The sequence below is a fragment of the Pan troglodytes genome, chromosome Y (assembly GCF_028858775.2).
Source record: "Pan troglodytes isolate AG18354 chromosome Y, NHGRI_mPanTro3-v2.0_pri, whole genome shotgun sequence".
NCBI lineage: Eukaryota > Metazoa > Chordata > Mammalia > Primates > Hominidae > Pan > Pan troglodytes.
In genome coordinates this window covers 5,878,808-5,904,097 of record NC_072422.2, presented here as the reverse complement: position 1 = coordinate 5,904,097, position 25,290 = coordinate 5,878,808, and the positions used below count along the sequence as shown (strand labels likewise).

Below are 25,290 nucleotides of genomic sequence, written 5' to 3'. Positions count from 1 at the left end.
GTGGCCACTAAGTGTAAGAGGAATCATCCTTTCCTTCTGAAGCCAAACTAGAACTTTTTCATTCTTTTTCCAGGTAGCCCAAATGAAACAAGACCAAAAAGTACATGCTTTATCACATAGGCCTAACTCATAGCAAATATGCTTATTCTCCGCTGTATAACTTTTTTCTCAATATAGAGAGCCACATACTAATCCTTGCTGGTTACTCTTAATGGTGGCACAAGCATCAAAATTTAAGGTTATGTGTTTGGGGGTTCCCTTTTCTTCTGTTTTATTATTTCACTTGTATCACTTAGGAAAAGATCAGTTCTTAATCTTATTTCAAAGATTGTGATCATAGGAGTCTCAGATGTGTTATATCACATATCAGTTCTGTCATTTACTGAGCTGCACATTTTATACTGAGTGAAGTTATACAGGCAAGTTCCTTTTGAGCTCCCTAGGCATTCATAATAACTATAAAACAGAAAGATAGTTTTAACTTGTTGCCCTACCTCAGTAACCTGATGAATACACTGGGAACAGTCCTCCATGCAGGGAAAATCAGTCTTTATTATACAAGCCCAAATTTTAAGGAGAATAACTCCCACAACGAGTTTTCTAATGCTTCAGAAGTGTGTAGAACAGTCAGCTTCCTGTTGTCACTGGAGCAGGGATTGTCGTCTTTCTCAGTGTCATTTTGCAGGGGTTTTCAAGGCTTGCTCTCACCTCCCAGGTCTCAGCCACTGCAGTTTTTACACTATGGTGATGGATCCAGGCTGGGATTCCTTCTACATTCATGGCAGTCAGAGTGGTCAAAATGATGGTCAGGGGTCCTTTCCATTGTGGCCATAGTGGGGTTATGTTCCAGTCTTTGATGCAGTCTTGATCACCGGGGGCAAAGGGGTGAACTGGGGAGAATAATAGGGCATGGCTCATTTACCCAAGCAGAAATTGTTTGTGTAATTTTTCCTAGAGCCTGTAGCTTTTGCTGTAACTCAACTTCACCTCACTCTCAAGGAGTCCTGGGGGTCCCCATAATATGGGAGGGGTTCTACTATATAATATTTCCTAAGGGGAATATCCTGCTTTTTTAGAAGGGGTGCATCTTATTTAAACAATGCCTTAGAGAGGGGCTGTAACCATTTTCATCCTGTTTCCTGGCACACTTTCCCGAAACTACTTTTGATAGTCAGATTCATTTGCTCCACATTTCCATAATCTGAGGTCGGTAGGCTGCATGCAGTTTTCATGTGATCTCCAAAACCTTTGCTGTCTCCTGCACTAAGTCAGCCACAAATGCTGGCCCATTATCTGAGCTGATTCATGAGGGCAGTACAAATCTGGGAATAAGATCACAAAGAAGCACATGAGTTACTTCATGAGTTTGATCAGTTCATGCTGGATAAGCCTCTATCCACACAAAGTGGGTATGCAAAAAATCTGATAAATACATATTACCTCCACACTTTGGCATTTCTGTGAAGTCCACCTAGAGATCTTCAAAAGGGGTCTTCTCCATAAACTTGTATGCTGGACTGAACAGCTGGACCCTGCCTCGCCTTGTGCTGTCAGCAGGTAATACATCACTGTGCCACCGTTTTGGCAAGAGCTGGAAAATGCTACATTTAGGCGTACTGGTCTAACAACTTTTCAAGTGATTCCTGACCTAGATGGGCAGTTTCAGGCATAGCCAGTACAACTGTGGCTCCTAGCAGCTGTAGCAAGAGTATTTTTCCATCTGGTAGCTGAACTATCACTCTCTTGCTGTTTGCCCTCCTTCTGCCTGGTAGGGGGTGGAGGCTGCTTTTTTAGTCTCTGAGTCAGCTCTGGAGTTTCCTAAAGCCACCGTGGTAGAACCTCGCTGCAATGCATGACTGCCACTTTTTTGGGGTTCCATACTTCTTCTAATCATTGCAAGATTTCTTGCTGATATTTTTTTGTCCTTTCCTCCAGGGTTTATCAGGCCCTTTTCTTTATATAATGTTCCATGAACGTGGGTGGATAAGATGACATACAGAGAGTCAGTTTAAATTTTTACATTCTTACATCCACTGAGTTCTAAGGCCCGAATTAAAGCAATGACCTTGGTTTCTGGGCTGAAGTACCCTGGTAAAATGGTTTGGCCTCAATGACAGCATACAGGATTACCAATGCGTATCCTGCATACCTCTGTCCTTGTGGGTTTACAAAGCTGTTCCCATCCATGTACAACTCCCAGTCCACTGGTGCCCAAGGCTGGTCCCAGAGATCAGGTATGCTAGAGTAAACTGAGTCCAACACCTCTACACAGTTATGCTTAACAGGGCTTCCTGATACTGGGAGCAAGGTGGCAGAGTTCAGGTTGTTACAAACTTCAGTGGTTATGTGGGGATTTTCACAGAGCAAGCTTTGGTACTTCGTTAGTATAGCACTGGTTAGCCAATGATGTCCTTTGGTATTCATTAAAGTCATCGCATCATGGTGGGGGTCTTTATGTTCAGGTTTTGCCCAAGAGTTAGTTTATCTGCTTATCGTGCTGGCAGGGCAGTTGCTGCTAAGGCTCTCAAACATGGGGTCCAAGCTTTAGATACCCCATCTAGTTGCTTAAAGAGGTAGGCCAACAGCCTCAGCCAGAGCCCCATAGTCTGGGTCAAAAGCCCAAATGCCATTTTTTCTCTCTGACACATATAGTGTAAATGGCTTTGTCAGGTTAGGCAGACCCAAGACTGGGGCTGACATGAGTTTCTCTTTTAAGTCACAAAAGGCTTGCTGTTATTGGGATCCCCATTCAAAAGGTTCCTTTTCACCCCTCTTTTTAACCCCATACAGGGGCTTGGCAATATAGCTCCTAAGAAATGTCTCACCTTCCTTCTGATCTTAGGCTCTGATAGGCTGCAGAAGACCTGCTTTTTTTATGACCCCGAGCTGTGTTCCCTCTGTCAGATAGTGAATCCCAGGTAGCGTATCAGCTGTCTGCATATCTGAAATTTCTTCTTGGACAACTTACACCAAGAATCCTCTAGGTCTGAAGCAGGGCATCTGTCCCACTGGAGCACCCTACTGCCATGGGGTATCCCAGAAGAAGGTCATCAACATACTGGAGCAAAACACATCCTAGGTCTTTGGTGGGGAACTTTTTGAGGTCTTGAGGCAGTGCCTCCCTGAAGATGGTGGGGGAGTTCTTGAACCTTTGGGGAAAGCGGATCCAAGTGTGGTGAATGGTGACACATGACCCCAGATCTTCCCATTGAAACACAAACAGTTTCTGGCTCTCAGGAGATAGTCTGATGCTAACAAAAATGTCATTCTTGTCTGGGCAGGTGAACCAGTTTTCCTAAGCTGGCAGTAACCCCAACAATGTGTACAGGTTATCTACTATTGGGTTTAAAGTGACTGTAGCTTGATTGACTAAGTGCAAGTCCTATAGTGGCCTGTAGTCCTTGGTCCCTGGCTTGGGAACAGGCAAGAGGGGAGTATTCCATGAAGACTGACAAGGGAATATAATTTCAAAGGCTCTCAGACATTTAAGATGAACCTGGATATCTTCAAGAGCTTCTCTGGGGAATGAGCACAGCCTTTGCCTGACCAGCTGGGCCCCAGGCTTAACTTCTACGAGTGCAGGGGCTTGGTTGACTGCCAGCCCTGGAGGAATATCTTCTGCCCACACCCTTGGCCACTGCTTAGCCAGAGCTGGTTCTATCTCTTGGACTAGCTCAGTTATGAAAAGTCTCCATTTCTCCCCTCTGGGGAGCATAAGGGCTGTGAAGACTCACTTCACATCCCCCTATGGCACAAGTCTGGGGCAAGCAGAAAAATTGTTTTGCTGAGACTCCTGTGGCTCTGATTATATCAATAGTCTTTTTGGATAAGTGGGAGACCAGGATGGTCAATACTGAATGTTCAGCACCAGTATTGACAAGAAATACAATCTCTTTGCCCCCAACTGTCTTCCTGACCATGGACTCATTCAGTTCATCTGAACCCTGTCCCCCTCAGTCCAGGAACCCTTCTGCCAGATTAAACAAGGCCCTTTCATCCTTGCTTGAGACCTCTGGCTTGGAGCCATTTTGTTTCTCTTTTAACTGGAGACACTTGTCTTATCAATGCCCTATTTCTTCACAGCATGCACACTAGTTACACTGCAGGCATGGTCAGTCATACTGGATGTTTTTCCCAGGGCCACTCATTCTTTCACTCTTTGGAGGTACCCCTCTAATAGCTGCAGCTAGCAGGTTGGCCTATTGCCAGACTTGGCACTCATTTTCTTGCTGCATCCCTATTCACAAACAACTGATTGGCTATTTCCAACAACTGTGAAGTGTTCATACTCGCAAATCCAGCCTGTTTCTGAAGTTTTCTTCTAATGTCTTCTGTGCTTTGACTAACTAAAACCATGTTAATCATGTACTGATGTTCAGAACTTTCAGGATCACAGGGAGTATACATATGGTAGACCTCACATAGTCTTCCATAAAATTGTGCCAAACTCTCTTCTTTTTCTTCAATGACTTCAGAGACTTTGTTAACATTTGTGGCCTTCTGAGATCCCTTATTTAACCCTTCTAAGTGGGCTTCCCTATATTGCTTCAGACTTTCTATAACTTCTCCTTCATTTAGGTTCCACTGGGGATCCATTACGGGTAATTGGATCCTCACATACTCCTGGAGGTTTTGGTAATCAGAAGGAGCACGTTCCTCCAGCCACTTGGTTGGCTTCTGGAGCAACCTTCCCCTTCTATCTGTGTTAAAGAGATACATAAGCAGCTGGTGGCAGTGGCAATTGGCCCAAGTAGGGTTGTGGGTCTGGATAATAGTTTGAAGCAAGTCAATTAAAGTCTGAGGTTTTTAATATAAGATGGTGTATTTTTTTCCAAATTAGGAGATCAGAAGAAGTAAAGGGTTGATACACAAAGGCATGCATTTCCACCATATGCCTGTCATCGCCTACCCCAGTATACCACTGCTTCCTCAGGGGCATTTGTATCCCAGTCTTAGGTGGTAAGTGAGCCACCAAGGTTGGGGTTTCTCCCACAGCTTCACATCCTTACTTGCCTACTGTGGTTGGCCTAGGGGTGTGTGTGTCTTGCAGAGGCACAGGTACTGTGGGGACAGAATTGGAGAGTCTCTCTTCTTGGTAAGGGACAGGGGCATCACTGGTGTCATTTCCTGCCATGAGTCTTCTGATATTGGGTCAGACAGAAAATTAGGACATAGCTTCCCTCGATGGTTGGAGTGGAACTATTCCTTGGCTATTTGTCCCTTTGCCACTAATAATGTTGCTGCTGCCTGTCCTCTTAACTATTGTGGGAGTTCTAAAACCAGTTGTAACCAAGTGTCTATGTATAAGAACTGGTCTGGGTGCCCTGGATTACAGGATATCTTGTGCCATACCTTTGAAACAAGAGACCTATCTAGACTTCCTTCTGATGGCCTACCCACTTCTAATGTTGGCCAGTCTATCTCACACAAAGTTTTAAGTTTCCCTGGTGTCATAGTAACTCCACAGTCTCTTTTAAATCCCTTCTTGAAATTATTCTTCATAGTTCCTAGGGGGCTGGGTTACTTTGTGTCTGAACCATTTTTCCCCCAGAGAAGACAACACTGGCACTGCAAGAGGGAAAGGGTAAATGTCCCTCACTCATCTAATTCACACTAAATCAATTAATTCAAGCCAAGTAAAAATCAAAACCAAAGCCAAAGTGCTGATAAAGGCACACTGTGAGTGATCAGGCCACACTTCTGCTCAAACAGAGTTGGTAAGTTTCTAAGACTGGTCTTACTGTGTTCGAGATTTCCAGATTCCAAGTGCCAGTTCCTTCCTGGTGTTCAGCCACTCTGTCAATCCTCTGTGGTGGCCTGCTTTGCAATGCTCTGGTGAGGTGTTCCAACCAGGCAGTTGCCTACTCAGAAGCACTATCAGTATTTGCGTCACTCAAGCTGCATGGATTATCCTGCAGGGATGCTCTACAGGGCAAGCCTAAGCTACCTAAGGGGCTACCTAGGCCATCTACTAATCACCTCTCTTCCCAGTCAGGGAACCAAGAAATGTAGAAGGATGAGCCACAGACAAAACCATTCAGACACCAACCTAAAGAAGGAAGTGGCTTTATTTGGCAGGGAGTTTTGGCAGACTTGTGTCTCAAAAACCAAGCTCCCCAAGAGAGATTCCTGCACCTTTTAAAGGCTTATAACTCTAAATGGTTCATGTGAAAGGGTTGTGATCAATGAAGCAATCATGGGGTATGTGGCTGGGGCTTCAGGCATTGGTAATCAGGAAAGAAGAGAACAGAACAGAAGGTTTCACAATACTTCCTCATACAATGTCTGGAATCTATAGGTAATAGAAGCGGTTAAGTCAGGGGTTGATTTTTAACTACCATGCCTGGGGTGTGGCACCAGGCTGTCTGACTATTGATCTCATTTCTGCCTTTCTTTAGCTTTGGCTTCCTCTTTCTTTTTCTGAGTATTAGACAATAAGAGTGGTGGTCTCCTTCCTTACCACCTGAAAACTGGACCATAGTGTGGACTGTGTGTGCAATTTAGGGAATGTGGGGATGGAGTTGGAAGCACCTTCTGTGTCATCTGTCTTTATTTCTTTTGCAGGTGAAGTAGCAAGACCCCAGCCTTTCCTGACCTTATTGCTGCTCACAGCCTATGTCCCAGGATGAAATCTCAAGATGATGAAGAAGTGCCCCTTCACAACATGAAGCACATGCTCACCTGGGAACCAAATTCGAGGTAAATTAAAGGGAAACTGCAGACAGGATTTCTCATTTCTCCACCTTGTTTGACCACAATGCAATGAAATACTTGGAGATGTTTGTTTTTTGGTATGGTGTGCTACTCTTCTTGCTAGAAAACCAGCTTTTTTTTTGCAGAGGGAGGTGATTTGGATGATGTAGGGTCTCAGCCCCACTCCCAATTCACTGCAGATTCATGATTCACGGAAAAATAAAAGCACAGAGCCCTGCAGCCCAAGCACGGCCACACAGACAGGCGGTGTAGGAGACTCAAAAAAAAAAAAAAAAAGAAAGAAACAAAGAAAGAAAAAAAAGGAGAGCAGAATTGCGTTAGCCACATTCCTTTAAGCAGACTCCACTTCAAGGCACACACACACACAAACACACGATGCAACACACACATGTAGACATCCAACACTCACAACACTCCCACAGAGAAACAGCCTGGCAGCTCCCGAGGCTGCAGCGTTCTGCACAAACCTCACCTGGGAGAGGAGAGAGCAACCCCAGGGAATACAGGTGGACTGTACATAGAAATCACAGGCGGGTAACTTTCAAAAAGACTCACCCTTACAACGTATAGACAGCAATGAGGAATCATGCAGATTTTTTTGGATCCTTAAGAATTTTGCAGTTTGTTCCTGGGGCCCTGCTTGATGTTTTCTCGGGCTAGCTCATGTCTGCCCTCTCCTAGGTTCATGGGACTATCCTGTAGGTCCTACAAAAAAATAGGTGAGAGCCCACCTCTGAGGAACCTCCAATGAGGTCTCCTTCTCCACCAAGCTGCAGGGACTTGTGGCAAGGCAACGGTGACATTCATTGTGATGCTAGCCACAGCTCATAATCAGGCCATGTTCCTGAGCCTAGACCATGGGCATTCATGAGGCAGGCCCAGATGCCCAGCTCTCAGAGCTGTCAGCTTGCCTAAGCAGAGGAAAACAGTACAGGCAGAGCCAGCCTGGTATCAGGAAAAAGGCTGTCTGTGGAAACCCACTACAGGACCCTAAAAGTCTTGACCTCAGGGCCCCTTCAGGCCATCTCCATTTTCAGGTCCCCCTGGAGGAGGAGGGGCTTCAAGACTGTGAGGTGGTCCCTGGAAACTGCTCTTCTGACTTTATTTCCGAAAGAGGCTCTGTTCCAGAATCAGGTCCTATGAGGATTGGAATATAGTCTGGTGTGTGGTTGAAGGTTTCCTGTGTGATAGAATCATACAACTCAGAGGTGGGTGTCAGTGAAAGATGACTGGGCTCTTGATCTCACTGCCTCCCTTCATCCTGGCCCTCAGAGGAGCACTCTGGGAGAGGCGGGAACCCCAATAAAGGTAGGCAAGTCAAAAGTGGAGCAGTGCTCTCACATCTCAGACTGGCCTCTCACTGCTGCAGATGAGGTTGAGACAGTGTCCCAGAGGATATCTTTGGCTATGGCAAGCCTGAAAAGCATATCCAGTAGTTTTATTAAGGGGCACTGTGGATTCCTGAAGATGGCAAAAAGAAATCAAGGCTTGCCTGAAAGAATGAGCTGCCTTGTGCTTGAGTCCAAGCAATGTTCAGTGATACCTGTCAGAGGACCCAGAATCCTTCTGCAAGGTGCAAAGAACCTCAGACACCAGAATGAGACAGCGACCTGAAGCCTGGAGCACAGCCAGCCTACCTGAAGTCCTTTTTGCTATTTGAAATCCCTGCCAGCAAAATAATCTGTGGCAAGAGGCAGTCTATCCAGCAACAGCCCAATGAAAGAGCCCCTCCACGATGAGAAAGCTGCGTAGATGAAGTGAAAACAGAGTCTAGATTACCAGGCAAAGGCCAGACACAGCTGGCTGCTTTTCATCCTACAGGAATCATGCAGCCCTCCTATGTAAGTGGGAGAAGAATGGTTTCTTGTTGGTAGCTGTAACTGGAATTTATGGTTTTAAAAGTAACAAAGCTGCCCAGTCATTAAAACATGAAAGTGTTTACAAGGGAACATTCACGCAATAGATTCCAATGAGGGCCATTCACTATGAACTGGGAAATGTTTAGTAAAAAAGTCATTGAGCTAGACCCAGAGAAACCCTTGGCTGATGAGGAACATGGAAGTCAAGAAAACAAGAATCCTACAGATCCTTATGGATCTGGAGGCCACATCCCATTCAGCACCAATCCATACCACTCCCATTTGGCTCCAGGTATGAAAGCCCTCAAATTGGGGGTTTGCCAAAGTGGCCCCAACTTGCACTCCAAGTATTCCTTGAACTTTGGAGCACTTCCACCTGAACACCGAGCAATAGTTAGGACGGCTTGTGCAATTAAGGTAATGCAAGTATAATGTTGGAAGCACCCTAGGTCATCTGTAGTTACTTTTTTTTTTTGCAAGTGAATTTGCAGAACCCCATCCACCCCTCACCAGATGGTATACTTTCCCCTATCTGACATTATTTCTGCCCAAATTCTATGTACCAGGATGAAATCTCAAGATGATAGAAGAATGTCACCTCATGACTTGAAGTACCTACTCAGTTGGCAACCGAATTTGAGGTAAATTCAACGGGCCTGTGGACGGGACTGTTACTGTCTGTCCCTGGGTTGGCCATGTGACAATAAAGTACTGGCAGATGTCTGTTTTTTGGTGTGGTTTACTCCTTCTTTGCCTAGAATAGTGGCTTTTTCTGCAGGGGGAGGTGATTTGGACATCGGTGGGTCTCGGCCTGCCTCCCGATTCACTGCAGATTCATGATTCCCAGAAAAATAAAGAACAGGGAGCCCTGCAGCCCAAGAAGAACCACACAGACAGACCATGAAAAGTGTGGGAGACTCAAAAAAATGTTGAAGTGCATTAGCCACATTCCTTTAAGAAGACTTTACTTACAGATACACACAAAACACACACATGCACACACACACACAAACATACAATGCCACATGCACATGCAGATATCCAACACTTCCAATACTTCCACAGAAACACACAGCCTGGAAGCTCATGAGACTGTGTGGTTCTGCAGGAAGCCCCACCTGGGAGTGGGCAACCCTAAGGAACACAGGCAGGCTGTACCTAGTAATTACCATAGGACAAGTTTCAAAAAGACTCACCCCTACACCATCTAGGCAAGCCTGAGGAATCCTACAGATCCTTATGGATCCTTAGGGATTTTGCCACTCATTCCAGGGGCTCTGCTTGACATTTCTTCAGGCTGGCTCACTTCTGTCCTCTTCTAGGATCATGGGACAATCCCGTGGATCCCACATGGAAGACAGGTGAGAGTCCATGGCCGGAGCACATCCACGGAGGTCCCCTTCACCAAGCCACAGAGACTTGTCGCTAGGCAATGGTGACATTCATTGTGATGCTAGCCAGAGTTCACAATCAGGCTAGGTGCCCTAAGTCTAGTGCATGAGCATTTGTGAGGCAGGCCTAGATGCCTGGCTGTCAGAGCTGTCAACCAGCCTAAGCAGAGGCAAATGAAACAGGCAAAGCCCGCCTGGTATCAGGAAAAAGGCTATCTGTGAAAACCCACTGTAGGACCCTAAAAGTCTCAACCTCAGGACCCCTTTGGACTGCCTCCATTGTCGGGTCCCTATGGAGGAGGAGGCATTTCAAGACTCTAAAGGGGTTGCTGGAAACTACCCCTCTGACTCCATTCCCAAAAGAGGCTGTCTGCAAAAATTAGGTCCTGTGGGGACTGGAATATAGGCTGGTGTGTTGTTGAGCATTCTTTAGGTGTCAGAATTTTACCTGAGACCCCAGAGGTGGGTGTCAATGAAAGATGGCTGGGCTCTTGACGTCACTTCCTCCCTTCATTCTGGGCCTTGTAAGCCCTCTCTGGAAAAGGCAGCAACCATGACAAAGCCAAGTGCAGGGTGGAGCAGTGTTCTCAAACCTCGGACTGGCCTCTCCTGGGTGAAGATGAAGTTGACACAGTGTCTCAGAGGTCGTTTGTGGAAATGGCAAGCCTCAAAAAGGTGACCAGTGGTGCTGTTGAGAGCCCCTGAGGATTCCCCATGAAAGCAAAGATAAATCAAGGCTCACCTGAGAGAATCAGCTGCCTTGTGCTTGAGTCATGCAAGATTCAATGATTCCTGTCAGAGGACTGAAAATCCTCCTGCAACGTGCAAACAACCTCAGCTCCCACAAGAAGACAATGAACCACAACCTGGAGGGCAGCCAGCCTACACAAAGTTCCTTTTGCTCTCTGAATTTTCTGACAGCTAAATAATCTGAAGGAATAGGCAGTCCCATCCAGCAACAGCCCAATGAAACAGCTCTTCCATGATGAGAAGGCCATGCAGATGAAATGAAACAGAGGCTAGATTATCAGCCAAAAACCAGACATGGCTGTGTGCTTCTCATCCTACAGGAATCATGCAGCCAGAAGAGGTAAAACAAGAGTTTCCTTTTTAGTGCCTGTAACATGAATTTATGGTTTTAAAGGTATCAAAGCTGCCCACTCATTTAAACATAACAGTGTTTAGAAAGAAACATTCATGCAATGGATTCCCATGAGGGTCGTTCCCCATGAACTGGGAAACGTTGAGTGTGGAAGTGGTAGAATCAGACCCAGGAAACCCTAGCCTGAAAAGGAACATGCAATTCAGGAAAAGAAGAGGCTATTCTGGAGGCCACATCCCACCCAGCATCAATCCACTCCATTCACATTTGGTTCCAGACATAAAATCCCTCAAATCAAGAGTTTGCCAGTATGACTCCAATTTGCACTCCAAATGTTCTCTGCACCTTAGAGTACTCCCATCTAAACCCCAGGCCATCGTGTGGACTGCTTGTGAAATTAAGGGAATGCAGACATGGAGTTAGAAGCATCTTCAGTGTCACCAGTCTTGATATTTTTTTTTCAGGTGAAGTTGCTGGAACCTATCCAAATCTCACTAGATTATAACCTCACCCCTATCTGACCTTACTGCTGCTCACACTCTGTCCCAGGATGAAATCCCAAGATGATGAAGGGTTGCACCCTCATGACGTGAAGGACCTGCTCATCTGGGAACCAAAGTCAAGGTGAATTCAAGTGGCCCTGAGGACAGGACTGCTAGTGTCTCTCTCTGGTTTGGCCACAGGACAATGAAACACTGGAAGATTTGTGTTTTTTGGTGTGGTGTGCTTCTCTTCTTTCAAAAGAGTAACTTTTTTTTTTTTTTTTCAGCAAGAGGTGATTTGGACACTTGCATGTCATAATACACCTCTTAATTCACTGCGGATTCATGATCCACAGAAAAATAAAGAATACAGAGAACTGCAGCCTAAGCAGAGCCACCCTAAGCTGAGCCACACAGACAGGCCACCACAAGGTTGGGAGACTCAAAAAAAAAAAAAAAAAAAAGGAATCACTGACGTGCATTAGCCACATTCCTTTAAGCAGATTCCACTTAAAGGCACAAACACACACACAATGTCACACGCATACAGAGATATCCAACACTCACAACCATCCCACAGAAACACACAATCTGTCAGCCCCTGAGGCTGCATGGTTCTGCAGGAAGCCCCATTTAATAGAGAGCAAACCCAAGGAACACAATCAGGCTGTACCTAGAAATCACTGGGGCAATTTCATAAAGACTCACCCCTGCAAATTCTAGGCAGGCCTGAGGAATCCAGCAGATTTTTTGGAAACTTAGGGATTTCATGGTTTATTCCTGAGGCTCTGCTTGATATTTCTTCAGGCTGGCTCATGTCTTCCTTGCCCTAGAATCATGGGACTATCACATGGATTCCACAGAAAAAAACAGGTAAGAATCCACCACTGACGAACCTACATGGAGGTTTCCTACACTGCCAAGCTGTAGTACTTGTCGTTAGGCAACATTGACATTTATTGTGACACTAGCCAGAGCTCAAAATCAGACCAGGTGCACTGAGACCAGGGCATGTGCATTTGTGAGGCAGGCTGGGCATTCACCTGTTAGAAATGCCTGCCTAATTAGAGAAAACTGGTACAGGTAGAGCTGGCCTTGTATCAGGAAAAAGGTTACCTGCAAAACCCACGGCGAGACTCTGAAAGTCTCAAACTTTGAGCCCTTTCAGGCCATCTCCATGTTAAAGTCCTGCTAGAGGATGAGTCATTTCATGACTGTGAGGTGATCACTGGAAACTGCTCTTCTGACTCCATTCCTGAAAGAAGCTATGTGGCAGAATCTGGTCACATTGGGATTGGAATATAGTCTGGTGTGTTATTGAGGGTCCTTTGGGTGACAGAATCATACCTGAGACCCCAGAGGCATGTATCAGTGAAAGATGTCCTGGCTCTTGATCTCACTGCCTCTCTTCATTCTGGACCTCACAGGAGCTTTCTAGGAAAGGCAGAAACCATGACAAAAGCATGTCCAAAGTGAAGTAGTTTTCTCATACCTCAGACTGGCCTCTCACAGCTGCAGAGGAGTTTGAGACAGTGTCTCAATGGCCTCCATAGCAACGGCAAGCCTAAAAAGGATCCCCAGTAATGCTGTTGGGGGACACTTGGATTCCCTATGAAAACAAAGAAAAATCAAGGCTCGCATGAGAGAATGAGCCGCTTTGTGTTGGAGTCCAAGCAATTCTCCATGATTTCCATCACAGGACCCAAATGCCTCCTGCAAAGTCCAAACAACCTCAGCCCCCAAAAGAAGACAATGACCCACAAGCTGAAGTGCAGCTAGCCTACCTGAAGTTCCTTTCGCTCTCTGAAATCCCTGGCAGCTAAATAATCTGTGGTGGGAAGCAGTTCCAACAAGCGACAGCCCAGTGAAAGAGGTCCTCCAGAATGAAGCCCTGTAGACGAAATGAAATTGAGGCTAGATTTACAGGAAAAAGCTAGACACAGCTGCCTCCTTCTCATCCTATAGGAATCATGCAACCCACCCAAAGAAGTGGGAGAACAAGAGCTTCCTTATTGGTGACTGTAACAGGAATTTATGGTTTTAAAAGTATCAAAGCTGCACAGTCATTAAAATGTGACCGTGTTTAGAAGGAAACACTCACACAATGGATTCTCATGAGGTTCGTTCTCAGAGAACTGAGAAACGTTTAGTGTGGAAGATGGTGATCCAGACCCAGGATACCCTAGGCTGAGAAGGATCATGGAAGTCAGGAAAAGAAGAAGCAAGTCTGGAGGTCACATCCCACCCAGCATCAATCCATTCCACTACCATTTGGCTCCGGGTATGAAAGCCCTCAAATCAGGAGTTTGCCAGGATGGCCCCAATTTGTACTCTAAATATTCCTTGCACGTTGGAATACTCCCACCTGAACACCAGGCCATGGCGTGGACTGCTTGTGCAACTAAGGGAATGTGGGGATGCAGTTGGAAAAAATTTCTGTGTCATCACTCTTCACCTTTTTGCAGGTGAAAGTGTGGGACCCCATCCAATCCTGACCAGATTCCATCCTCACCCCTCTGACCTTATTTTTGCTCACACTTTCTGTCCCAGAATGAAATTCCAAGATGATGGCAGAGTGCTCCCTCACAACATGAAGCACCTGCTCAACTGCCAGGCAAATTTGAGGTAATTTCAAGGGGCCCTGAAGACAGAATTTTAGTGTATCTCTTGGGCTTGGTTACAGGACAATGAAACACTGGGAGATGTCTATTCTCCGGTGAGGTGTGCTCCTCTTCTTTGAAGAAGAGTGGCTTTAATTGCAGGGGTAGGTGATTTGAACTCAGACGGGTCACAGCCAGACTCCCAATTCACTGTGGATTCTTTATCCATAGGAAATAACACGGAGCCCCACAGCCTAGGAAGAGCCACATAGACCACCCACCAAAAGGTTGGGAGACTCAAATGAAAGAAGTGCTGCTTCAAGACTGCGTTAGTCACATTCATGTAAGCAGGCTCCACTTACAGGCACACACACAGACACACACACACATACACACACAAAGGCAGACATCCAACACTTGCAACACTCCAAAAGAAACACACAGCTAGGCAGGTTCTGAGGCTGCATGGTTCTGCAGAAACTCCCACCATGGAGAAAACAACCCTGGGGAATACAGGCGGGTTGTATCTGTAAATCACTGTGGAGCAAGTTTCTAAAGGACTAACCCCTACAACGTGTAGGCAGGCCTGAGACATCCTGCAGATTTATTTTGGACCCATGGGAATCTGTTTTTTATTTCTGGAGCTCTCCTTGACATTTCTTCAGGCTGGCTCACGCCTGTCTTCTCCTAGAATCACGGTACTATCCTGGGCATCCCACAAAGAAAACAGATGAGAGTCCACCGCTGACGCACCTCCAGGGAAGTTTCCTTCTCCGCCAAGCCACGGTGACTTGTTGCTAGGCAATTGTGTCATTCATTGCGAGCTAGACAGAACTGACAGTTAAGGCATTGTGCCCTGAGAACAGCACATACGCATTCACGGGCAGGTGCGGGCGCTCAATTCTCAGGTCTGTGAACCTTCCTAAGCAGAAAAAAAAAATGGAACAGGTGCGATTTTAGGGCTCCATTGGGCTGTGTTTGTGTTCTGGTCCAGATGGAGAAGAAGAAGTTTTGAGACTGTGAGGTGGTCCCTAGAAACTGCTCTTCTGACTCCATTCTCGAAAGAGGCTGTGTGCAGGAATTGGGTCCCATGGGGTTTGGAATATAGTCTGGTGAGTTTTTTAGGGGTCTTTGATTGATGAAATAATACCTGAGACCCAAGAGGGGGGTATCAGCCAAAGATGGCCAGGCCCTTTACCTCACTTCCTCCCTTCACCCTGGACCCTGCAAGGGCTCTCTGGGAAAGGCAGGGACCACGATAAAGGCAAGGCGAAGGTGGATCAGTGTTCTCACCCCTCGACCTAGGTGCTCACAGGTGCAGATGAGGTAGAGACAATGTCTCTGAGGTAGTCTGTTGTGATTGCAACCCTGAATAGGGTGTTCAGTAGCATTGTTGACAGCCACTGTGGACTCACCATGACAGCAAAGATAAATCAAAACTCATCCAAGAGAAAAGCTGACTTGTGCTGGAGTCCAAGCAATGTTCAAAGATTCCTGTCAGAGGACACAAAAGCCTCCTGCAAAGTACAAACAACCACAGCCTCCAAAAAGATACCATGACCCAAACCCTGGAGTGCAGCTAGCTTACCCAACTTTCCTTTTCTCACTGAAATCCCTAGCAGCCAAGAGATCTTTGGCAAGAGGCAGTTGCATCCTGCAACAACTCAATGAAATACTCCCTCCACAATGAGACAGGACATGCAGATATAATGAAATACGGCCTACATTACCAGGCAAAAGCCAGACAGGCCTGCCTACTTCTCATCCTACACAAATCATGCAGCTCTCCAATAGAAGTGGGAGAACAAAAGTTTTCCTTCTGGCTGGCATCTGTAATGGAATTTATGGTTTTAAATGTATCAAAGCAGCCCAGTCATTAAAACGTGACAGTGTTTGGAAGGCAACACTCACGCAACATATTCCCATGAGGGCCATCCTCCATGAACTGGGAAATACTTAGAGTGTAAGACATTTAGCCAGATCCAGGAAACTGTATGTCAATGAGGAGCATGGAAGTCAGGAAAAGAAGAGGCAAGTGTGGAGGCCACATCCCACCCAGCATCAATCCATCCCAGTCCCATTTGGTTATGACAATGAAAGCCCTCAAATTGGGAGTTTGCCAGGAAGGCACAGTTTGCAATCCTAATGTTCCCTGCATGTTGGAGTACTCCCAGATGAAGATGGGGCCATGGTGTGAACTGCTTGTTCAATTACGGGGATGCAGTTGGAAGCACCTTCTCTGTCATCTCTCTTCAGCTCTTTTGAAGGTGAAGGTGCAAGACCCCATCCAACCCTCATCAGATTGTATCCTCACCCCTATCTGACCTCATTTCTGCTCACACTCTCTGTACCAGAATGAGATCCCAACACAATGGAGGAGTGTCCCCTGATGACTTTAAACACCTGCTTGGCTGGGAACTGAATTTGATGAGACAGCTTATCAAGGCATCCCAGAAATCACTAGGTCCTATTTTTTTCTCTACCCTGCAGTTTCCTCCTGGAGTAGAAGGTAGTCCACAAAACATACTTAGCTCTAACACAAGCTCTGCCACTTTGGTCATCCATAGATTCTCAGTACAAACATGGACAAGAAGATTAAGCACTTCCCCAGTGAAGAGAAAGCACTGGAGTCCTCATTCAATGCTTTTTTATTCAAATGATAGAGGCTTTCTATGCCAATAGGCTATTACACTTTCAAAGTGGTCACCTCTCCTCAGCTAGCAAATTTCCAATGGTATGACCATGGATTTCTTCTGTTGCCAAACTATGAGATCATCCCAATACAGCTGAATGCTGGAGTATCACAGAAATGAACACTTCTCAATGTTTTTTCTGGACCCCAGAACCCCCAAACAGATATTATACCTATACCCTGGAATCTTCCTCAGAGAAATACAATGAATTATAAATATCAAACTCTGACTGATTCAGCAAGATCTTGGATTTATACATTAGCTGGTATAATTAGGCTTCATACTCTACCATTAGTTAATGCTGGTGGATCTTGTTTTCTCTTTTCCAGTGGCACAGGTGGATCTAAATTCCTTACAAGATGGATACTGGTCAGTTTCAAGTTCAATCTATTAATGTCCTATCTCATGTACAACTTGTAGCTAGACCTTGGCTTGAAATTACTACTTAAGTTGAAACAATTTGTGTCATATAAAACAGGAAGAGTGATGCAGATTAAATCTAATGAAGAGTATCAGAAACCAGAAGTATCAGGTAGCTCATAGAGTTAACCCTGGTGCCAAACCAGTAACTTACAGCTAGATTCCACCATTTCTTTTGTAGTTAATAAAATTGAACTATGGGCTCATTCATCCCTCAATGAAGATATATCTCAGTATGCTACAGTAACCCATACATTTTAACCATGGTGTCAGCCAGTATAGAATGTATTTGGATGCCAAGAAGCTATAGAAAGGACAGATGGATACTGGACTCTCATGGAACCTGAGTCAACTTAGTTCTGGATTGCTTCTATATGGCATACTCCATATTAATTTGCTAAGTCTGAAGGTGACAATATTAAGTCTTAGATGCAACATAAAACTAGTATGATCAGGCCCTGTAATCAAATGGATAGACTTAGTACATTGAATAAGCATGAGGCTATTATACTCAAACCCCTGATGCATACATGGATCTTAATACATCCTATTATGAACATAACTGAGCCCTTAATTCACTCTAAAGTTGACATGATCAGACCCTGGAGTCAGCCTAAAACAGCCGTAGTACAAACCTGGACCCAGCCAGAAACTCAACCACGAACACTCTTGACTCACCTGAAAGCTGATACAATTAAACCATGGTTACAAGCTGAAAATGATCTAATTAAACTGAAGAGCTTCTGCACAGCAAAAGAAACTACCATCAGAGCGAACAGGCAACCTACAAAATGCGAGAAAAATTTCACAACCTACTCATCTGACAAAGGGCTAATATCCAGAATCTACAATGAACTCAAACAAATTTACAAGAAAAAAAACAAACAACCCCATCCACAAGTGGGCGAAGGACATGAACAGACACTTCTCAAAACAAGACATTTATGCAGCCAAAAAACACATGAAAAAATGCTCACCATCACTGGCCATCAGAGAAATGCAAATCAAAACCACAATGAGATACCATCTCACACCAGTTAGAGTGGCAATCATTAAAAAGTTAGGAAACAACAGGTGCGGGGGAGGATGTGGAGAAATAGGAACATTTTTACACTGTTGGTGGGACTGTAAGCTAGTTCAGCCATTGTGAAAGTCAGTGTGGCGGTTCCTCAGGGATCTAGAACTAGAAATACCATTTGATCCAGCCATCCCATTACTGGGTATATACCCAGAGGACTATAAATCATGCAGCTATAAAGACACATGCACACGTATGTTTATTGCATCACTATTCACAATAGCAAATACTTGGAAACAACCCAAATGTCCAACAATGATAGATGGGATTAAGAAAATGTGGCACATATACACCATGGAATACTATGCAGCCATAAAAATGATGAATTCATGTTCTTTGTATGGACATGGATGAAATTGGAAATCAGCATTCTCAGTAAACTATCGTAAAGACAAAAAACCAAACACCACATGTTCTCACTCATAGATGGGAATTGAATAATGAGAACACATGGACACAGGAAGGGGAACATCACACTCTGGGGACTGTTGTGGGGTAGGGGGAGGGGGGAGGGATAGCATTAGGAGATATACCTAATGCTAAATGATGAGTTAATGGGTGCAGCACACCAGCATGGCACATGTATACACATGTAACTAACCTGCACATTGTGCACATGTACCCTAAAACTTAAAGTATAATAATAATAAAATAAAAAAAAAAGAAAATGAAAGAGTGAGACACTGGATTTGGCATAAATTTAAAATGTTGTGGCCCAGAACCTAGACTGAAGAATGGAAATAAAAACTTTAGACCCAAACAGAAACAGATCCAGTTAGGTACTGGGCCCAAACTGGAATGGAAACAGTAATACCTAGGCCCCAATCTGAAGGTGATAGATCCTGACCCTGGAATCACACAGAAGCTGATATCATCAAACCTTTGTTTCAGTCTCAAGCAGACACAGTCACAGAGCAGAGAGAACCAATAACTCTGACAGATCACCATTGGATACAGTCTGAAACTGAAACAGTGAGGTTTTGGAACCAACCTGTGCCTGATAAGCTAAGAGACTGAACACATCATGAAACTTACCCATTTAGACACTGGGGCAAGGTTGAAAGTGATAAAGTTAGATCCTGTATCCAAGCTGGAGATGACACATTGAGACCATGGATTCAGAAAGACATTGGTGTAATTAACTGCTGGGTACAAAAAGAAGCTACTATATTATCACCATGGATGCAAGGAGAGTCTCAAGAATTAAATTCCTGGACACAATCTGAAACAGACAGAGTCCCACTGTGGACCCAGATTGAAACTGCAAGAATAAACTATTGGACAAAGATGTTAGCAGGTATAGTCTCAACATGGACAAAGGCTGAATTTCAAGGATTAACATCCTGGAGGCAGTCTGAAACTGATCCAGTCATACTGTGGACTATTGCCAAATCTCCAGCGGTGAATCTCTGGACACATTCTGTATCTGATAAAGTCACATATGGGAACCAAGGTGAATTTCCAGCCTTATTTCCCTTAACAGAGCCTATAGCTAAGATAGTTACACTATGGATCCAATTTAGATTTCCAACAATGAATCCCTGGGCAAAAACTATAGCTGAAACTGTCATACCATTGATCCTGGATGAAATGCCAACAAATCCTTGGACAATATTACAGTCTGAATATCTAGAAAGACATACCTGGCTTCCATCTGAATTTAATCCTACCTCATTGTGGACCATGGTTTATTTGCCAGCAGTAAACTACTGGATACATTTTGTTACTGAAACAATAACACTGTGAACCCAGGTTGAGTCTCCAGCAATACATTCCTGGAAACACTTGGAAACTGATATAACCACACTAGGGACCCATGCTGAATCACTAGTGATGAATTCTTGGATACGTTGTGCTATATCTGACATGGTCACAATGTGTATCCAGGCTAAATCACTATAATTAAATCCTTAGACACAGTCTGAAACTGATATACTCACAATATGGATTCTGGCTGAAACTCTGGGAGTAAGTCCCTGGCACATGATATATTCTTACCATGGACCCACGCTGAATATCCACCTGTATCTTGGACTCAAGCGTGGATTCCAGGTAAAACTCCAGCAATGAATCCCTGGAGAGAGGCTACAGCTGATATGGTCCTACCATGGAATCAGGCTGTATTTATAGAAGGAAATGCCAGGACACAATCTGAAACTTATACAGTCACACAGGAGATCCTGAAAGATTCTCCAGCAGTAAATTCTTGGACACAGACAACAGCTGATGCAGACAAGCTGTGGGCCAAGCCTGAATTTCCAGCAATAAATCCCTGAAAAAAGTCTGTAGGTGACAGTACTATACCTGGATTCAGGATGAGTCTCCAGCAATAAATCCATGGACACAGTACGTATCTTATACAATCAAACCATGAGCCGAAGGCGAATCTTCAGCAGTAAATCTCTTTACACTGCCTGAATCTGATAACATTATCCTTTGGACACAAGCTGAGTCTTCAACAGTAAATCTGTGCACAGACGCTGTAACTTCCACAGTCACACCATGGGCCCAGGCTGTATCTCCAGTAGTAATTCCATGGACACATCCTTTACCTTCCATACTCGTACCTTGGACCCAGGTTGAATGTCCATTAGTAAATAGCTGGACAATGTCCACAGCTGATAGCATCACATTATAGAAAGAGGCTGAATTAAGAGCAGGATATCCATGGATACTGCCTTGGGCTGCTACTATCACACTATGGGCACCATCTGAATCTCCAGCATGAAATCTTTGGACACAGTCTATGTATGACACAGATACACCATGGCATCAGGCTGACTCCCCAGCAGTAACTTACAGGACAGAACCTGTAGCCAATACACAGACACTGTGCACTCAGTCAGAATTTTTAACAGTAAAGCCTTGGATCCAATCTGTATCTGTTACACTCATACCATGGACCCAGGCTGAGTCTTCAGCAGTAAAGCATTTGACACAGGCAAAAGCTCATACAATCAAACTATGGAACCAAGTCAAATCACCTGTCATAAATCTCTGGAAACCAAATGAAACCAGTATATTCACACAGTAGACCGAGGCTGAGTCTCCAAAGGTAAATGACTGGGCACAGCCTGTACCTGCTAGTTATACTACTGAACGAAGCTGAATCTGTAGGAGTAAATCCCTCCACAAAGCTTGAAACAGAAATTGTCTTACTGTGGACCCAGGTTCATTCTAAAATCAACAACGTCTGCACATACACTCTACTTGACAAAATGAAATCATTGGCTAAGAATGTTTATGTAGCAGTAAATCCATGGAGAATGTCTAAAACTGAAATAGTCTCATCATGGAACCAGGATCTGTTGCCAGCAATAAATCCCTTAACAGTGGCTGTAACTGGTATAGTCATGCTGTAGTACATGGCTGTATCTCTAGTAATAATTCCCAGGAGAGAGGCTCTAGCTGACACAGTCATAACATGGACACAGACAAAATCTCCAGCAGTCAATTTCTGGTTACAACCTCTACCTGATGTAGTCACACTGTGAACCCAAATGAAATATCCATAAGTAAACACGTGGGACCAGGCTGAATTTCCAGCTGTAAATCCCATGATGCAGTCTAAGTCTCAAATTATAAATATCTGGACAAAGTCTGAATCTCTAGCCCCATGTCCTCTGTTAGAGGCTGAGATTGATATAGTCATATCATGTACCCAGACTGAATATTTGGCAGTACATCCCTCAAGAAACCCTGTTGTTGATACACTTACATTGTGTACACAGGCTGTAACTCTATCATTAATCTGTTCACAAAGTTTACATGGCACACCGAAAGCATGGACTCAACCTAAATGTCTACCACTAAATAACTGGACAGAGGCTGTATCTCTGAAAGTTATACCCTGGACCCAGGCTGAATTTCCAGCACTAAATCCCTGGACACAGCCTGTTTTTTATACAGCTACAATTTGGGCACAGGCTGTAGCTGCAACAGTAAAGGCCTGAGCACAGCCTTCATCTAATACAACAAGATTATGGTCCCAATCTGAATCTGCAGTATTAATTATGTGAATACTGCCTGTATATGACATACACATAAAATTAATCCAATTTGAATCTTCAGCAGTAAATCCCTGGATACTGCCTATGTCTAATACATTATCATTGTGGGCCCAGCCTGTATCTCTAGGAGTCAATCCATGGATAGAGGCAATAGCTTCCACAGTCACCCCATGGACCAAAGCTTTACTTCTAGCAACAAATCCCTGGACACAGACTGTATCTGATATACTTGCACTGTGGACCCAGGCTGAATCTTCTCCAGTCATTATCTCCGCACAGCCAGTATCTGACAAAATTATACTGTGGCTTCAGGCCCAGTCTCCAGTAGGAATTACCTGGACACAGACTGTATCTGATATACTTATATCATGGACCTATGATGAATCTTCAGCAGAAAATCCAGGGGCATGGGCTGTTATTTCCTCAATGTTACCATGGACTCAGGGTATCCCTACAGCAGAAAACCCTGAACACTACCTGTGTCTGAATGAATCACCCAATGATCCCAGTCTGAGTCTCCAGTGGTAAACACATGGACAGAGGCTACAGCTTCAACAGACACAAAGTGGACTCATGATAATTTTCCAGATGGAAATTCTTATACACAGAGTGATATGGGCTCATTTTGGACAATGCTTAAGATTGAAGCTTAGAAACTCTGGGCACCATCTGAAGCTAAAATATTTATAGAATTTCATTACTGCCTGAACCTGATACTTCACAACCTTTGATCCAAGATGAAAATCAAGTGTCTATTTTATGGACACACCATGAAATTGAAAATATCAATGAATAGACCTCACCTGAATTTGAAACACTTATATCCTGGATAGTGCCTGCACCACAAGCAGCAAAACCATGGTCCCAACCTGAAGCTCTAGTTAGTAGAATTTAGTTTAAAACTGGAACAGAAAAAATAAACAAAAACCTTGGGCTCAGTCAGAATTTCAAACTCTGAGCACATTCACTCCCTTTGGACATGGTAAAATAGAACTGGGCCAAATATAGAGCTATAGCATTTATAACACGGATTCAATCTGAAACTGATGTCTTCTTCCCATGTACCCAATCTGATCAGGTACAGTGAGATCTCAGACCAGATCCCAGAAGGTGATACAGTAAAACTATGGATCTGGACTGAAGCAGGCACAATGCACCCCTGGACGTGAGCTAAAACTAATACAATCAGGCCTTTGACTCACGCTGAATTTCAAGCAGTCAGGACCTGGACCCTGTCCTTCTCTGATACACCACACTTTTGTATCAGGCTGAAATGCAGGCAGCAAAATGCATGACTAATACTCTGATTGCTTTGTTTCAGACCCAAAACAATACAAGAAGAAATGGTACTCAACCTTATTCTCAAACAGTTACTACTTGGATGAAGCCAGAATGGCAAATAATCCACCCATTGAACCAATCTGAAAAGCATGAAGCCAGACCCTGGACCCAGCCTGAAGGTGATGTTATCCAACCTTGGACCTATGTGGAAACCAATTCAGTCAGACACTGGGCCCATTCTGATACGGGTAAAATGAAACAATGAACTGATCCTGAATCTCAAGCAATTAGGACCTGGCCTGAGGTGGGTGTGTTGACACATTGGTCCCCAACTCAAAATGATGCAGTCTGGCAGTGGACCCAACTTGAATCTCAAATGATGCACTCCTAGACCCAGAATCAAGTCAGTATAAATTACCCTTGGACTCAGCATGTACCTGTAACAATCAGACAATGGACTTACTCTAAAATGAATCCCTGGACCCACATTGAAGCCAATACAGTGATACGATACTGGTTTCACACTAAAATGAATTCAATAAGATCCTGGAACCAACCTGAGAGTGACACAGTCAGATTCACCCTGAGAGTCAGTCAATCTGTCCCTGGCCCCAGACAGAAGTTGGTATATTTTGGCCCTGGACTCAGCAAAGAGCTGCTATATATCAAACCTGGACCCACCCTGAAACCCAAGCAGTGAGACCCTGGATCAAGCAGGAAACTGATAAAGCCAGATCTTCATTTTACATTCAAATGAATAAAGACAGATCCTGGGCTTATTCAAAATCTCAAATAGTCAGTCCCTGGATCCAGCCTGAAGTTGACATAATTCACACTTTCATCTAGTCTGAAACCTTTCTATTAAGATTCTGCCCCAAGGTTCTATCTCCAGTAGTCAAACCATGGACCTTGCTTAAAGGAAGAGCACTCATATCTTGGATACTGTCTGTAACCTAAGCAGACAGACCCTGAATTCAGTCTGAGGCTGATAATATTGAATACTTTGCTGTTTTTAAAGCTGGGAAAGTGAGAACCTGGATCCAGCCTGAAACAAAAATACGAAGACCCAGAATCCATTATAAGGCTAATATAATTGCATCATTTTCTCCTCCTGAAATTAAGTCAAATGAAGAAACGCTATTAATGAGTGATTTTGGCTCCTTGTCTCAACGCGCACCCTTTTCACCAGTAAAAACTGTTTCTTTCCCAGATCAGTATTTTATTGCTTTGTTAACTGAGATAACTGCCACAGAAAGCCAGGATAAAATCAATTCTCTCCAACCAAGCAAGATTACAAGCATTTGGCTTCCTGGAAGAGTTGTTTACCAGTACTACGGCAGGAAATTAAAAAGTATCAAGATAAAAGAAAGCCCTGATGTCCCATGTACCTCTCTTATCTCTCTTTCTTCCTCCTTTTTCCTTCTTCCTTGTCCTCTTCCATCTCCATGTTCACTGTGCCCTTCTTTTTCAGTCTTGCATGCTGCTCCAGCCATAGTTTTAACAAAACAACCTCTCCTGATGCCTGGATCTCAATCAGGAACCAAGCCTGGACAACAACCTCTTAGGCATTCAGAACTCAATGTTTGCCAGTTGAGTGTCAACTAGCTGGGGTCTGGAAAGAAAGTTTCCAGTCTTTCTGGCTCTTCAAAACAGCTGTTAT

The 25,290-nt window shown here is 44.3% G+C and overlaps 1 long non-coding RNA gene across 2 annotated transcripts; it reads right to left on the bottom strand.

The window, feature by feature from the left end:
• Nucleotides 1–540: 540 nt before the first annotated feature.
• Nucleotides 541–25,290, bottom strand: LOC107971311 (uncharacterized). 2 transcript variants are annotated; one of them, XR_001714267.1, is made up of 3 exons: nt 25,019–25,290; nt 10,413–10,573; nt 541–890 (listed from the first exon to the last, which is right to left on the bottom strand). It is a non-coding gene; the product is annotated as an uncharacterized LOC107971311 (long non-coding RNA). The 2 variants fall into 2 exon arrangements; XR_001714266.2 differs by lacking the exon at nt 25,019–25,290 and adding an exon at nt 10,707–11,787.